General features: G+C 35.2%; 2 long non-coding RNA genes across 2 annotated transcripts in view; both read right to left on the minus strand.

Moving 5' to 3' along the window:
* The window catches only part of LOC141377057 (uncharacterized), a 101686-nt gene that overhangs the window by 36935 nt on the left and 46902 nt on the right, over positions 1-17849 (minus strand). The window lies entirely within an intron of this gene.
* Positions 8033-9730, minus strand: LOC147841171 (uncharacterized). The gene is made up of 2 exons (XR_015505529.1): positions 9519-9730; positions 8033-8431 (listed from the first exon to the last, which is right to left on the minus strand). It is a non-coding gene; the product is annotated as an uncharacterized LOC147841171 (long non-coding RNA).

A 17849-nucleotide genomic window follows, 5' to 3' on the forward strand; every position in this document is an offset into this window, starting at 1 on the left:
GGTCTGAGCTCTAGCGTTCTTCTGTGGAGAGAGTAGAACCTTACAGAAGGAAAACCATCTCTGCAGCAATCCACCAATCAGGCCTGTATGGTAGAGTGGTCAGATGGAAGCCACTCCCTGCCTGGAATTTGCCAAAAGGCATCTGAAGAACTCTCAGACCATAAGAAACAAAACTATCTGGTCTGACGAGACTAAAATTGAACTCTTTGGAGTGAATGCCAGGCATTACGTTTGGAGAAAACCAAGCACCGCTCATCACCAGGCTAATACCATCCCTACAGTGAAGCATGGTGGTGGCATCATCATGCTGAGGGGATGTTTTTCAGCAGAAGGCTAGTCAGGATAGAGGGAAAGATGAATGCAGAATATGACAATGACCACATCGACAATGACCCAAAGCACAAAATATCATGGCAGTGGCTTCACAACAACTTGGTGAATGTCTTTAAATGGCCCAGCCAGAGCCCAGACCTAAATTTTATTGAACATCTCTGGAGATATCTGAAAATGGCTGTACACCGTCACTTCCTATCCAACCTGATAAAATTTGAGATATACTGCAAAAAAGAGAAATGGGCAAAAATTCCCAAAGACAGGTGTGCCAAGCTTGTGGCATCATATTTAAAAAGACTTGAGGCTGTAATTGCTGCCAAAGGTGCATCAACAAAGTATTGAGCAAAGGGTGTGAATACTTATGCACATGTGATTTTTTTAAAGGGTTTTTTTAAATGAAATTTGCAAGAATTTCAAAAAATCTTTGTTCACATTGTTATTATGGGGTATTGTGTGTAGAATTTTGAAGAAATACATGAATTTAATCTATTTTGAAATAAGGGTGTACAAAAAAAAAAAAATTGGAAAAATTGAAGCACTTTGAATTCTTTCCGGATGCACTGTAATAACATGAACACTTTAGAATTACTGCACAATAAATAGTTAGTTCATCATTTGTTAAGCATTAACTCAGACATTAGCAAGCAGTTTATAAATACAGTGTTATGAATTGCTTAATAAAATGGACATGTTTTATGAAATTGTTAAAATATTATATTGATATTATCAAATATTATGTTGCATTTTGACTCTCCTGTTATTCAGCCATGTTTAAACTGTACATTAAGGAGAAAATATGTATTTCATTTGACACAACTCTAGTTTTCTATCTTGACATTTGAATCATGATTATTCATTTGCTTTTTCTATAACTGAGACTTTAATTGTGAAATGTAGGGGATTTTAGATAGAATTTTTGTTAGTAAAGCATTTAGCAGTAACTATTACTACCATGCATGAAAAAATAAAGATATTTAAAAGTCCATTTGAATAGTTTATTAACAATATACTTTCTAATATAAGATGCATATTCTAATCTTTAAAACCACACATTTTTCTTAAATAACTGGTTAGTAAATTTTGCCGTACTTATTTTGGTAATGAATGATTAATCATTATAATGTATGATGTAAAATAATAATAAAAACTTTATTTTATACTTTTTATTGCGTGAAGCAAAATATATGGTAACTTATTTGACATGGATTGCAATGTTTTTATTATTATTTATTCAAAGTTTAAAAGTCTTCCAATAACCCCCAGTAACACTCCAGGGTTATCCTGATAAGTATTTCAATGAGTGCAATATAAAAAGTGTTAAGAGAAGAGTTAAACTGAGACTTGACAGAGAATATGATCATGAAATATTCAAGGAAGTTTCCTGACTATGCACATTAGCATACTGATAGCTCATCATGTTTAATAAAAAAGAAAATTAAAACATGACATGTACCTTCTGACTGCAATTTAGTCAGGAACAAGACCTGCATGAAGATATCAAGTCAAATGAATGTTTAATGTTTACATAAAATCCCTGCGGCACTTTTAAATGAAGGTGATATTCATTTAACTTTGCATAATTATAAGCACAAAATTTCAAGCTGTTTTATGTTGCAGTCTCTTGTAATATCATCTTAATTTATTTAGACAGTATTTTAAAACGGAAAACTATCATGTGCAGTTTGTATGGCATAACATGATTACCTGGACTTTTTATGTGGTGGTAACTTTTCACACCATCTAAAATTATGAAACTATTGAAGACAAAAGGTGATTATATTTCACAGTAATGATATTCCATTAACATTTTATTTTCCAAATGGATTATATTCAGGATGTCTGGATAAATAATAAAGTTCTAAGTAACAGTAATTATTTCAAATCAAAATACATCCTTGATTTTTATTTGATCAGTGTATTGATAATATACACTCACCGGCCACTTTATTAGGAACACCTGTGCAACTGCTCGTAAACAAATTTCTAACCAGCTAATCACATGGCAGCAACTCATTGCATTTAGGCATGCAAACATGGTCAATACAATCTGCTGCTGTTTGAACGTGGCATGGTTGTTGGTGCCAGACATGCTGGTCTGACCATTTCAGAAAAAGCTGATCTACGGGGATTTTCACGCACAACTATCTCTAGAGTTTACAGGGAATGGTCAGAAAGATAGAAAATATCCAGTGAGCTGCAATTCTGTGGGTGCAAATGCCTTGTTGATGCCAGATTTCAGAGGAGAATGGCCAGGCTTTGAGCTAATAGAAAGGCAACAGTTAATCAAATATCAACTTGCTACAACCGCAGTCTGCAGAAGAGCATCTCTGGACGCACAACACATCAAACATTGAGGCAGATGGGCTACAGCAGCAGAAGACCACACCGCTTGCCACTCCCGTCAGCTAAGAACAGGAAACTGAGGCAATAGGAAATTGGACAATAGAAGATTGGAAAAACATTGCTTGGTCTGAAAAGTCTCGATTTCAGCTGTAACATTCAGATGGTTGGGTTAGAATTTGGCATCAACAACATGAAAGCATGGATCCATGCTGCCTTATATCAACGGTTCAGACTGGTGGTGTAATGGTGTGGGGGATTTTTTCTTGGCACACATTGGGTCCATTAGTACAAATTGAGCATCATGTCAACACCACAGCCTACCTGAGTATTTTGTATCGGTGTATTGCTGAATTAAAAAAATAAACAAATATTATGTGCAATTATGTTCCAAAATGCATTTGTTTGAAATTGAAATCTTTGTAACATTATTATTGCCATAAGTGATCAGTGCATCACTGAATAAAAATATACGTTTCTTTAAAAAACTCAAAAAAAAAAAAAAATGTCCAAACCTTTGAACACTACTGAAAAACACTGCCATCACTCTAATAAAATGCTGTTCTTTATTTACTACAGCAGAAAATTAAACAAAAATATGCAACAAGTCTAATGATGAGCAAAAACTGATTGATTGACCAAAAACACATTGAAGTCAGAATTATTAGCTTTAATTTAATATATATATTTTTATTTAATAAGGAAATTTTCACAGTAAGTCTGATAATATTTGTCTTTGGAGAAAGCCTTATGTTTTATTTTAGCTAGAATAAAAGCAGTTTTTAATTTTTAAAAAATAATTTTAAGGTTAAAACTATAAGCCCCTTTAAGCTATATATCTTCAATAGTCTAAAAACCATTATTATACAATAACTTGCCTAATTACCCTCTCCTGCCTAGTTAACCTAGTTAAGGCTTTAAAAGTCACTTTAAGCTGTATAGATGTGTCTTAAAAAATATCTAGTCAAATATTATTTACTGTCATTATTATGTTTAGAAATGCGTTAAAAAAAAATCTTCTCTCCGTTAAACAGAAATTGGGGAAAAAATAAACAGGGGGGCTAATAATTTAGGGGGGCTAATATTTCTGACTTTAACTGTCCATTTACATTTTGTTCCAGCATAAAATACAAATTTTAAAAGTAGAATTTGTTTATTTTCTTGGAACAAAAACCAAGCCTTCCAGTGAAAGTTTATTCAGCCGTGACTGGACCCGTTTCCATCTGCGAGGCTGTGGTGTTTGTAGTCGAGGTCAAAAGCGCTCTTGATGGCGAGGAACGCACATGACACGCTGCTGTCCGTGATTACCATACCACAGCAGTGCCATTGTAGATCTGTACTGCAATTTGCATTCCTGCCCGATAAAGTGATGATCACTGGACAGAGAGAGCTGGCCTCAAAGGAAGTGACCTCAGGGCTTGATGGCATCTCCTGATTAGAGGGAAACTTGCTGCATAATGTTTTAATTCACATCTGTGTGCCCTCTCTTTTACGCTGCCAATTTCTCTCTTCCTGTTCTCTCGCTCTCTGCATCCTTCCCTCAAGTGTCTCCTCAGTCCTCCACTTATTCCCTCTCACTGTCCCTCTGTCTACATACTTCAAGCCCGCTTTTTTTAATCTTTCCTCATCCCTCCCTTCCTCTGTTTCTTTATCTCTCTCTCTTTCTCTCTTCCCTCACTTTGTAGTGCTCCTGGCATCCTTATCATGAATCGATCATGTCTTTGTGATGAAAGGAACTGCCTTCATTTCCACAGGAATGCGCCCCTCTCAGTGTCCATATGGAAACACTTGCCAGACAGATTTGGTTGTGTTTTTTGTGCTCTTCCCTGGAGCATCAGACACGACTGATCGCGCTGTACATGTCCAGAATAGAGCAACGTTAAGGGGAAGAATGTGATAAGCGTGGAGGAGATGCTTTAGAGAAAAATCACTGAGTTAAATACGGCTAAAAGGCTCAAAATAAGGTCTTTTGGAGAAACATCTTAGAGGCATACTTCAAAAACTCTAAGATCCAATTCACGGTTTTGTTTTAGTAGAACATGAAGATTTTTGATTGTTCACTGATACATGAGATCCAGCTCAACAGCGATTGTTTTTTGAGTCTAAAAACGTATACAGACATTACTAGTTTCAACGAGTGCCAATGGGCCTTGATGATACATTGAAGTCTTATGAAGCTAAATGATTAGTCTGTGCAAGAAACAGAATTTTTTTTACAACATTATTAGCTTTATTTCAAATGTTTTTCCAACAGTCCTAAGCAGAGGTTGAAATATTAAATTCATGAGTAATCTCATTCTCAATATTTGACTTAACAGATTCCCGTATCCTATAAAGTATATTAAATATCATCAAAACAAGTAGAAACAGTTGCCAGACAGACTGGTTGTGATTTTTGCTCTTCGTTGTAACATCAGACATGACTGATTGTGCTGTACACTACCTGACAAAAGTATTGTTGTTGATCCCAGTTGTAAGAGCAACAAATACTAACTTTCTTTCTAGTTGATCATTTGGAAAAGTGGCAGAAGGTAGATTTTTCCTATATGAATCATCTGTTGAACTGCATCCAAATCATTACAAATACTGCAGAAGACTTATTGGAACCCCCATGACCCCATGATTCTCACAAAAATCAGTTCAGGAAAAATCATAGTTTAGGGTTACATTCACTACGTGCAAGACATCTGCAGAGTGGATGACAACGTCAACAGCCTGAGGTATCAAGATATTTGTGCTGCCCACTACATTAGCCCCTTTCACACATACAGACCTTTCCGGAAAATTGCCGGCAAGAGAAGTTGTAACATTACCGGCAATTTGCCGGAATGCTGCGCTGTGTGAACGCAAAAGGAAGATTACCGTAATAAGCGCGTGCACGTCTAGAACGTGCTGACGTGAGACGTCTGCTTTAGCCAATTACAACAGTCAGACGCATTTACGTCCGCGCGGTTTGTGAGAATAAAAACCTTTGAATATTTTTCCAGACACATTTAGCTGCTAGAAGTTAGTCAGATCACGTTTATATGTTCTTCTTTATGCCAACTGTGTAAATAATCATCGATGAGATGCTTATGATAAGCCGTTGTTTGTTTACCTTCAAGCTTTGCGTGTGCCTGTGAGCGCCAGCGCACGCACATATTATGAACTTCTCGACATGCGAAAGTGATCCTGCGAAAGTTGTTCACAATATTGATCATCCACAGAGTTTGCAATTTAGGCAAATGTTTACAAATACAAGCGCACTAGCGCAGCCGTTTAAAGCTCATTTGTGGTGAATGATGTCAGAATTTACCGGTATTTTGGAATGGATGTGTGAATGCTCTTTTCCGGAAAATTTCCGTAACGTCCTCGCATGTGTGAACAGCGCTTTTTTGAATATACCGGTAAAGCCGTTCCGGAAATTTTCCAGATATTTACCGGTATCACTTTGTGAAAGGGGCTATTAAAAACTACAGGAGAGGGCAAATTCTTCAGTAGGATAGTGCTCCTCATGCTTTAGCACCTACATCATAGCTCATGAAAGCAAAGGTCAAGGTGCTCCATTATTGGGTTACCGGACATGAACATTATTGAACATGTCTAGTGTAAGATGAAGAAGGAGGAATAAAGATAAATTCAAAGAATCTTGATGAACTCTGGGAGTCCTGCAAGAACGCTTTCTTTGCCATTCCAGATGACTTTGTTAATAAGGTATGTGAGCCATTGCAGAGATGTATGGATGCAGTCCTCCAATCTCATGGGAGTCATACACAATATTAATTCTGTTTCCACTGCACCATGACTTTATATTCTATACTGAACATTATTTCTGTTAAGTGACAAGACTTTTGTCTAAGCAAAGTCAGACCTTCCTGTCCTAAAATATTATAACATAACGTACATCATCAGTAAGTGGAAGATGTTTGGAACCACCAGTATTCATCCTGGAGCTGGCCGGCCATCTAAGCTGAGAAATCGAGGGAGAAGGGCCTTAGTCAGGAAGGGGATCAATAACTCGATGGTCACTCGGTCTGAACTCCAGCATTCTTCTGTGGAGAGAGGCGAATCTTACAGAGGGACAACCATCTGTGCAGCAATCCACCAATCAGGCCTGTATGGTAGAGTGGTCAGATGGAAGTCACTCCCTGCCTGGAATTTGCTAAAAGACATCTGAAGCACCCTCAGACCATAAGAAACAAAACTATCAGGTCTGATGAGAGTAAAATTGTACTTTTTGGAGTGAATGCCAGGCATTACGTTTGGAGAAAACCAGGCAGCCCTCATCACCAGGCTAATACCAGTACTAGTTTTTCACCAGCAGGAACTGGAAGACTAGTTAGGATGGAGGGAAAGATGTGTGCAGCAATGTACAGAGACATCCTGAATGAAAACCTGCTTCAGAGAGCTCTTGACCTCAGACTGGGGCGACGGTTCATCTTCCAGCAGGACAATGACCCAAAGCACACTGCTGATATATTCATTGAGTGGCTTCACAACAACTTGGTGAATGTCCTTGAATGGCCCAGCCAGAGCCCAGATCTATATCCTATTAAGCATCTCTGGGGAGGTCTGAAAATGGCTATAACATTGTTGCTTCCCATCCAACCTGATAGAGCTTGAGAGGTACTGCAAAGAGGAATGGGCAAAAAGTCCCCAAAGACAGGTGTGCCAAGCTTGTGGCATCATATTTAAAAAGACTTGAGACTGTAATGGGCTCTATGCACGTCGGCGCGTGACGCATTTCCGGTAAAATTTAAGACCCCAAGCCTACTTCCGCCGATCGTACAGTACAGTGCTACAACAGGAGCGCTGCTGATAAAAACGAGTAATGTTTTGGACAGTTGTCTTAATGTTTTATGCCATTATAGCCCACTTATATATGTTTATGTCAGCTACATAAATATGACATTTAAACGTTTAAAAGTGTCATTTCAAAGACGTGAGAACAGTACTTGTAGATACCACAGCTGTGTTCAGCAATGCACAGCGTCAAAAATTGAACTCTTACCTTAGTTTCCACACGTTTCCAAAAGACAAAGTCGTGCAGAAGAGGTGGGTTGTTGATATTAAACGTGAGAATTTTACAGAAACAGAAAAAAACAAGAGTGTAGCTGACATTTTCAGTCTAGCAAACTGATCAAGGCTCGAGTGCCAACCGGATGCAGACATTTAAAGAAAGGAGCTTTTTTGGCAAATAATAGTTTGTTTTCATTGTCTTTGAAGTAAAAAAAAACTGAACATTAATATACATAAACATTTCTTAAGCTACTTTCTAAGTGCAATTTTTAATTCAGAATAAAGACCTTTATTTTATTCACTGTACATATAAAATATAATTCACTGCATAGAATTTGAAATAAAAATTGTCAAAAAAATGTAACATTTTGAAAAAAATATTTTATTCAGATGAACAGAAACAATGACATTGAATCAGTTGTTTTCTTGAATTAGGTGCTTCTTCTGTAACTTGTGCATAGAGAGGTATTTGGGCTTATACGTATTAAATAAATAAATAAAATCACCCCTCTGTTTCATGGAACTTAACACATAATTGATCCATTCCAAACAATTGTTCATGTGACAACACACATTACACATTTCAGAGTAATGGGCTGTCTGGAAAAGCAAAGCAACCAAATGTTTGCATATCCCACTCTCAGCCACACAAGAGCAGGAGCTATAAACTAGCAGGCGATGGCATGGATCTTCTGACGGATGTCCGCTCCAGGATGAAGTAACACATAAAATTTTCTAGCTCTGAATCTCATAATGTTACCTAGAAAACAGAAACAAGAATATTAATAGGTTTTTAAAGAGAGTCATTAAAGGCAGTTCACTCAAAACTGAAAATTCTATTTCCTCATCCTTCACTTGTTCCAAACCTGTTTGAGTTTGTTTCTGATGTTTAACACAAAAAAAAAATACTTTGAAGAAAGCTGGAAACTTGCAACCACTGATATTCATAGTAGTTCTTTTTCCTACTATGGAAGTCAATGGTTACAGGTTTTCAGCTTTCTTCAAAATATCTTCTTTTGAAAGGCATCTGCAGCAATATCATCAGATTAAACTACACAGTAAATCATTAATTTAAATTATTTAAAAGTAGCTCCCTTTAGTCACACTTTAAAATAAGGTTTCATTAGTTAATGTATTTGCTCACTATTAAAATAACTATTTAATATTTAATAGTTAGCATTGTTAAACTAATTTACTAATGAATAAAAATCCAAAGTCATGCTTGTTAACATTAGCTATTACATTGTGAGTTAACAAGCACAATGAATAAGCATTTGTTCATTAATGTAAAAAACTAATAAATATTGCAATAGACAAATTGTTGATGTGAAATTAACTAATGACACCTTATTGTTTTGGGTCAACCTCCAATTTAATTACAATGTTATAGACTAAATAGAAAGCATGCTATCTCCACTGTTTCAGCAATAAATATCAGCAATGACATAGTGCTATTTGTCTGTTGTGGATGGAACGGCATTGTATTATTTTATTCCTAATATATCTTCCTCAGTAATCATGCTTACAAGCTAAGACAGCATCTGTGTTTCTGTAATTATCCGAACTGAACAGTGGTGGTCACTTTAGAACAGTAAAAGTATGAATGGGACAGAACTTCACATGTATGCTGTCCTACTCTCAGCTGGTGAGGAGACTCCGATTTCTTCATAGATCTATCGGTAGTAATGAGCTCTCACTGAGATCTTATTCCTGCCCTGTTTTTACCTGACACTATGAGACAGAATTACGTACACATATGATTATTTTTACTTACGTGATAAAGCTGCCGATGGACGGATCGTAAGAGTATTAACGCTAAAGTTAGCCTTCAGGCTAGCTGAACTTACCTTCATAATTGCACAGGTAGGAAGATGCATAAAACTTGAAACCTTTCTCAAGCTTTGCTCTGCGGTGTTGTAGAGCACATCCGGACAATCATTTGCACATCGTTGACCATAATTTACTCGCAAACAGCGAGTAAATATTGACGACTCTGCCATAATACTGCTTACCTCCGCTTAAAATCACCCAGACCGGAAGCTGGACCGCGGCCTTAGACAAAACGCGGAAGTAATGCGTGCATATAGCCCATTGCTGCCAAAGGTAATTGAGCAAAGACTGTGAATACATGTACATGTGATTTTTCAGTTTTTTTTTTTTTTTATAAATTTGCAACAATTATATCTATCTATCTATCTATCTATCTATCTATCTATCTATCTATCTATCTATATATATATCTATCTATTTATCTATCTATCTATCTATCTATCTATCTATATATATATATATATATATATATATATTTTTTTTTTTTACATTGTTATTATGTCGTATTGTGTGTATAATTTTAAGGCAATAAATAAATTTAATGCATTTTGGAATAAGGCTGTGACATAAAAAATGTGGAAAAAGTGAAGCGCTATGGACACTTTGCGGATGCACTGTATTTGTGAGGTATTTTGAGCTGAAACTTCTCTTATCTTGTAAACAGGGGCATAACAGGTCTCCTTTAATATGTTTTTTGGAATAAACAGAAATTTCAAAAGATCAGCATTTATTTAGAATAGAAAACGTTTATAACACTCATGACAATGCAGCCTTGCAGAATACCTGTGGATTTCTCTCAACAACTAAAATCTTACTGACCCCAAATATTTAAATGTAATATAGGCTCTGCTATAAATCAAAGAGCGGTTTAAGCAATTTTGGGGGCTATCATCATAAAGTTTATTCATACACCCTGAAATGCACAGAATAATCAGTTGAGAGGTGTGAAAGTGTTGGTTTGCTCCTGTAATCGTCCAGCAGCTGAGCGAACAGAATTGTGATGTGTGGTCACCCGACGTCCTCCATTCTTTCAGAGAGTAATTACTAATATGCCACTGATGGTCCCTCAGCTGCCAGTAACTGTCTGGGTAGAAATGCTGGATTTGTTTTGCTCTGCTAAGTGTTTTTCAGCTTCTTGCTCGCGCACCACAAGCATCTTGGATATTTTAATGGAAACCATATATATGAGAACCGTATAGCTCTTTTTTTAAAGGGGGGTTATGAATAATAATGCTGCTCTATTGAGATTGTAGACGATCTGAGGACAACTTTTCACATTAAACAGCTGGTACTGCCTATTTAGAGAGCCACTGCACAATATTGAGCATGCAAATTATTGATAGAGTTATTCATACACTGTAAAACCCAACAGTCAACTTTATCAAAGGAAATGAGTGTGGTTAACTCAAATTTACTGAAAGTTCCTTCTACTCAATTGAAAAGAGTTTTAAACTCAGTGTTGAAGGTAATGAGTTAATTAAATACCTCATTACTAGAGCCAGACAGAATCTGTGGACATTTTTTGCTATTTCTGCAGAGAATTTTGAAAAAAATTTGCAGATTTATGTGGAATGATTTTAGGATTATCATAACTAAAAATAATAATATTAAATAATAATACATTTTGAACTTTTTTTTTAATGTTTACAATGCAAATCCAATTAGATTCACTATTTTGGTAAACAAAGCATATTGTAGCCATATTGATAATGTTGTAAGTCTATATTTTCTACGAGCAGATTTTATTTGAGAACTTTTATTAGTGATTTTCTTTTGTATTATTATTTACATTTTACAATTTTTTTATTATTATAGTGGGATTTTTAATAGGGTTTTAAGAAAATGTTAAATGTAATAGAGCCCTGTTACATTATTCCTGCATAAGCCCATTTCAGTCAGATAATTCCTGCTTTCAGATCCACTAAAATGCAGGTGATCAAATCAAGCAGATCTGTGCTGTCTGAGGAAAAGGTGGACACTCATCTTTCTAAAAATTAACAAATACCTAATTGATTGAAACTGAGTTCCATATAAAAACTAAATTGTTCTTTTGTTTTTATTTATTTAATTGCTGCAATATTACATTTTTTTATATAAGCAGCTTTTTGGTTTTGAGTATAAAGAAGGATTTGTTTTATTTGCTGCTAAGCAGAAACCACGGAAGTATAGCTCCATCACTGTTTGAAGTAAAAAAAAATAAATAAAAAAAAGGATCATACTTTTATGATGCTTGTTTTAATATATTAAAATTTAAATCAGAAAAATCCTCTGGCTTTTTTCTTTTTTTGCTGTATCGAAAAAGTACCGAACCGTGACACCACTGTATTGCATCGAACTGAACCGTGATTTTTGTGAACCGTTACACCCCTAATATATATTTATTTATTTATTTATTTATTCATTCATACAATATGTTTTTCCCCAGCTATATTAATTGTAAGATGCATGGGTTAACCACTTTATTTTAACCACTTCAAAAAAAAATAATAAATAATAAAAACAAAAATAATAATAATAAACTAAAGCCCAATGCTGGGTGAAAAAACATCAATTTAACATTAGTTGTATTTTTTTTTTATTCCATGAAGTCAGTCTCTATTTTCTAAATGCATGCTATATATACATTCTTTATATTTTCAACCTTTACAATGCAAATCCAATTAGATCCACTTATTTGCCAAACAAAGCAAGTGTCTCATCTAATAATATATCTTCTGAAAGACCGAAAATATTACATTGCAAACTGTATTGTAAATTAATCATATGAACATTTTTACTATTACTATTATTATATGACAATAATATTTATGAAATGAATTTAAAAACTAAATAAATTTAAATGTACACAAATTTACACAATTTAATACATAGACTCAATGATGGGCTAAAATCTGCGAAAATCTGTGAAGTTCACAGTACTCATATAGATTAGTTTTATTAACATAAATGGTTTATAGCAACAGTTTTTCTTTAATGGTTTGAGTTACCCTAACTTTTTGGGTTTTACAGTGTAGTATTTATAATATTAAAAACTAAAATATGCATCATTTGTTTACAGGTGTCACACGTAAACATGTTTACACACTCCTTAACTTTTCCAGGAGGAGCAAATATTTCTCCTGCCGTCTTGCTTGGGATTTATCCAGACCACTACAGATGCCCCAGTTCAACACTAATTGTTTGGGTCTGAATACCAGGGCAGTAATTTTTTTTACTGAACACTTAGTTGTTAGTTATCCAAAAAAGCCACAAAGCAGCTTTCTGAAATGATGGTGAATGCCAGCGCTCTGCCATTGTGTTTTACGTGATTTACAATTGAGTTGATGCACTTAAAATTTGTTACCTCGGCCCCATGCGGTGTGCGTGCATGTGTGTGTGTGTGTAAACTGACATTATGAAAACTGCTAAGTCAATGTTTTCACTCTGGGCTTGGAATCAGCATTTCTGGAAATCAGAGTGTGACCTGCCCTCACTCGTTTTTCTCCCCTCTCATTTTCACACACCAATTACCAGGATAATTTCGAGCATACCAGTGTGATGTGGACCTTTCCCAGAACCGCACTCTGGAACGCATTTACAAATGTGGTAACGCAGTGAGGCATTTATCTGACATACGCTGTATTTAGACTTTCACTTAGAGCGTGATGCTGAGCAGAAGAAATTAACAGAAATGGTGTGACGAATTGGATTGGGTTTTAAAATGGGCACATTTTGCATCAGAAAAATAATGTTTAAGTACTGTAAAATTGCCACCATGAGCTTAATTATTTTAAATGTATGTTGGAACAATATTATAACCTCAGAAATGTGAAAAAAAGTCATTTTTCTTTAGTGTGTAAGTGTGCTATATATACACAATATACTGTATATATTCTATCCCAGAGATGGGTTGCGGCTGAAAGGGCATCCACTGCATAAAAACTTGCTGGATAAGTTGGCGGTTCATTCCGCTGTGGGGACCCCGGATTAATAAAGGGCCTAAGCCGACAAGAAAATAAATGAATGTATATATATATATATATATATATATATATATATATATATATATATATATATATATATATATATATATATATATATTCAGTCATACACACACACACACACAATATACCAATTTTCTCGGAAAACATTTCTAAAGGTAACGGGAAAGAAATCCATATATGCAAAGAAAACAATTAATTAGTTTACAAATTAAGTTATGAGTAATAAAATGAAATGACGCAGGAAAAAAGTACTGAACACAAAATGAAAGCGATGTGTAGAAAGGCAGTGAAAGCCCGGACAGCGGCTGAACCTCTACCCTTCCTCATTGTAAAATGAATATTCGCTGCTTCAGTCCAACATCTACATTAGCAGGATGATGAAAGTGAAACCAGGAAGGACATTTCAGCAAGACAATGATCCAAAACACAACTAAACTCTTAAATGGTTACAGAGAAAGAAAATCAAGCTGTAGAATGGGCCAGCCAATCACCTGACTTTAATCCAATATAAAATGCAAAATAAAGATCAGATTTGATAGACGAGACCCACAGAACGATCAAGATTTTTACACTGTTGAGTATGTGCAAAACTCACACTTGAGCAATTCATGTGACTTCATTCTCCATGAAGAGGCGTCTTTAGGCTGCCATCACCAAAAAGAAGCCTTTTATATAGGTATTAATTACACATCTAGACGTTTTGTATAACATGTGAATATTATAGATTTTATATTACTATAAATTATATATTTCTCTTAAATTCTTTATAATTTGTCTTTATCCTTATAATAATAATAATAAATAGGTTTTACCCATTCACCAGCATTACCATTGTCATAATTTAGTGTAATAATATTTAGTTTGATCAACCCTTTCTTTTATATGATGAAGTTCAAGACATTTTTTTGGGGGGACACAACTACGAGAACATTTTGACATTGTATTTTTGCAAAAGGTATTTGAAACTACTTTGTTTTTACATACATTTGCTATTATGTAAAATGATCAAGTCAAGTCGAGTTTTACTGTCATTACGCTACATGTGTGGACATACAGATGACCAAAATGTTGTGTCTCGCAGAACACGGTCACGGTGCCACATAAATGAATCATAACTAACATATACTATAAGATACTTAACTTACACATAAGTCAGGCTATACAAGTACTTTTACATGAAACTGAACAATGTTGTGCATATTGTGCAAGGGAGGTTTTAAAAGTGAATATTGTGCAAGAGAGGTATTTAAGGTTTAATATTGTGCGTGTGAGTTATTTACTGAATCAGCGCTACATGATTGTGGTACATTTACATTTGTAATAAACATTGTTTTCATTATTGAATAATGTAAGATGGAGTTTAAAAAAAAAGTCAGGTGCATTAGAGGGAAGAGTGTTTCTACAGGTGGCTTGTTGAGCCCACTCACCTGAACGAAGCACAATTGAAATGCACAATGTTTTCAAGAGACATGGAGTGGTTAAAAAAGTGTCTCTAGTGCAAATGTGCAACCTGGCGCATAAGTCAGAGAGATGAGAGGATGTCTTTTCTACAGGTGGTTTGTTAAGCCCACTCACCTGTGTGGGACATACTTGTTGCGTTCCGTTTGTTCATTTATTTAAAGAAAAGAAAAAAAGGGAGCATACAGTAAGTATTCATTCATTCATTTTCTTGTCGGCTTAGTTCCTTTTATTAATCTGGGGTCGCCACAGCGGAATGAACCGCTTACTTATTCAGCAAGTTTTTACGCAGCGGATGCCCTTCCAGCCGCAACCCATCTCTGGAAAATATTCACACACACACTCATACACTATGGACAATTTAGTCTACCCAATTCACCTGTACCGCATGTCTTTAGACTGTGGGGGAAACCGGAGCACCCGGAGGAAACCCACGCGAACACAGGGAGAACATGCAAACTCCACACAGAAACGCCAACTGAGCCGAGGATCGAACCAGCGACCTACTTGCTGTGAGGCGAACGTTCTACCCACTGCGTCGCCAGCTCTTATGAAGTGTGATTATAAAAAATAAAATGAATACATTTTTACCATTAGAGGCTGGCTGTGTTCGCAAACTGTTGCCACACAACTGTTTAAACCCCTTATTAAAGTGATTTTTGCATAATCGGTCCCCTTTAATATCTGAGGCATGTTTTGTCCACCGCATTTTCAAATATCCAAGGCATTTATGTCACTTTCAGTGCCACAAGCCATGACTAATTTCTACCCATCTTGCCGTCAACCGTCAGACAGCAGAGATAAAGTCTTGGCCAAACCCAAAGATATCGAAGACTTGACATCATGCGTTTCCCACATTTTAAATAGTGAAGTTAAACCCATAGCGATGACAGCCGAAGCGATCTCCAATCTCAAAAAAAGCCCATGCCTGAGAAATAAGCATCGTGTCAGAAAACTGAGCACATCATTCACTCCTGCTAATGTGAAGTGGAGCTGGACGGCTGGTTGGGCCGACCGCAGCACTCAGAAACATGCGAGAGACTTGGCTCATATGTTTCCCTGGCTCAGGCTCTCTTTAATCCACTGCCGTTGAGTCTCAGAGCGGCACTTATGGCTCCCGCTCTGCTCCATTCCAACTACTCAACTGGCGGACAGAGAACCAGAAATCTGTCCCAGATCGCTTCTGACAGGGTTGTGGAGAGCAGCAAAAAAATAGAGAGAATAATAAAACACAATGGACCATATAATTGTGCAATGTTATGCAAACAAAATAAAAAGGCTTATCAAGAGTATGTTTTAAGTAAAAGGAGAGTTTGCAAAATAAAAAAATTAAAACATGTATTACTTGATAATATGGCTATTGCATTAGCCTAATTATCACATGGCAAATGATTAGACACACAGCTTTTGGTAGAGGGTTTAAATTATGATTTTTTTCCTACCTCTTTGGCTGGACCAGTAGAGTATTAAGGCATGATCTTCAGTAAAGCGTGAAGCTGCATTGAAAACACACTGAGAACGGTGAAACAATATAAAAAGGAAACTGACCTGACTACTCAATTTTGGGGACTGCTTATAAGCTTTATGGAAACAAAACATTTTTTTTTTTTAGCTTTAAATGCTAACTTTAGAATTAAAAAAACCTCTACCATTATTATTATTTTTCAAATATTGTATTAAAATACAAAAAAAATATTTGAAAATATATTACTTAATATTATTAATTTAATAATATAAATTGAGCAATAACTAGGCCACTATTAAATAAAAAAAGAAAATAAACATTTAAATAAATGAAAGTAATATAGATTTTAAATAAATATTATAAATGAATTTATACAAGGCGGCACATTGATGAATAAAATGTCAGACTTGATCAAGGCTAAATGCTATTTTTTTAAAAAGATTTTTTGATGGCCAAGTTAAAACCTTAAAAAAAAAAAACATCAAAAACAAATGTTAAGGAAGATAATAAAGCTATATTGATAAGTAAACTGAGTTAATGAATAAACATTTCTGTTTGACCAGATTTAAGAATTACAACACAGAATTTTTGCAGATTTAAGACTTTTAACGCCTAGAATTTAGGTTTTGAAATTTAAGACATTTTGAGTCTTTCTCAAAATACTCTTCAAAAAAACAGTATTAAGACTTTCTTCATAATACTCTGCATATTATGAAGCTAATATGACAAAACAATCTGAATTTGGGTCGACACGGTGGCGCTGGTAGTGCTGTTGCCTCACACCAAGAAAGTAGCTAGTTCAAGCCCAGCTGGGTCAGTTGGCATTTCTGTGTGGAGTTTGCATGTTCTCCTTGTTTTCAAATGGGTTTCCTCCGGCTGCTTCAGTTTCCCCCACAGTCCAAAGACATGCGGTGTAAGTGAATTGGTTAAGCTGAACTGGCCATATAGTGTATGTGTGTGAATGAGAGTGTATGGGTGTTTTCCCGTAATGGGTTGCAGCGGGAGGGGCATCCGCTGCCTAAAACATGGATACGTTGGTGGTTCATTCCACTGTGGTGACCCCAGATTAATAAAGGGACTAAGCCAAAAAGAAAATGAATAAATGAATGAATAAGTCAATAAAATTAAATATAACAAGTGTATAATCATAAGGAAATATATAATACATAATATATAATAAGTAAATATAATAATAGTAATATAATATACAGTAATATATAATAAATATAGTAATAGTAAAGTATAGTAATAGTAATAATATTATAATATAAATTAAATAATAATATAAATACATAAATAGTCAAGTTAGTGCTACAACATAATTTAGTTTGCCACACAATCACTGATGGCAATTTTTTATTAATAATATAAAACATTATGTAATTTTTTACTTTTTAAAATGACTTTTAATAACTTTTTTTACTACTATTATTTATAAAAAA

Source organism: Danio rerio, chromosome 13 (assembly GCF_052040795.2).
Source record: "Danio rerio strain M-AB ecotype USA chromosome 13, GRCz13ab, whole genome shotgun sequence".
In the NCBI taxonomy this organism is placed as follows: domain Eukaryota; kingdom Metazoa; phylum Chordata; class Actinopteri; order Cypriniformes; family Danionidae; genus Danio; species Danio rerio.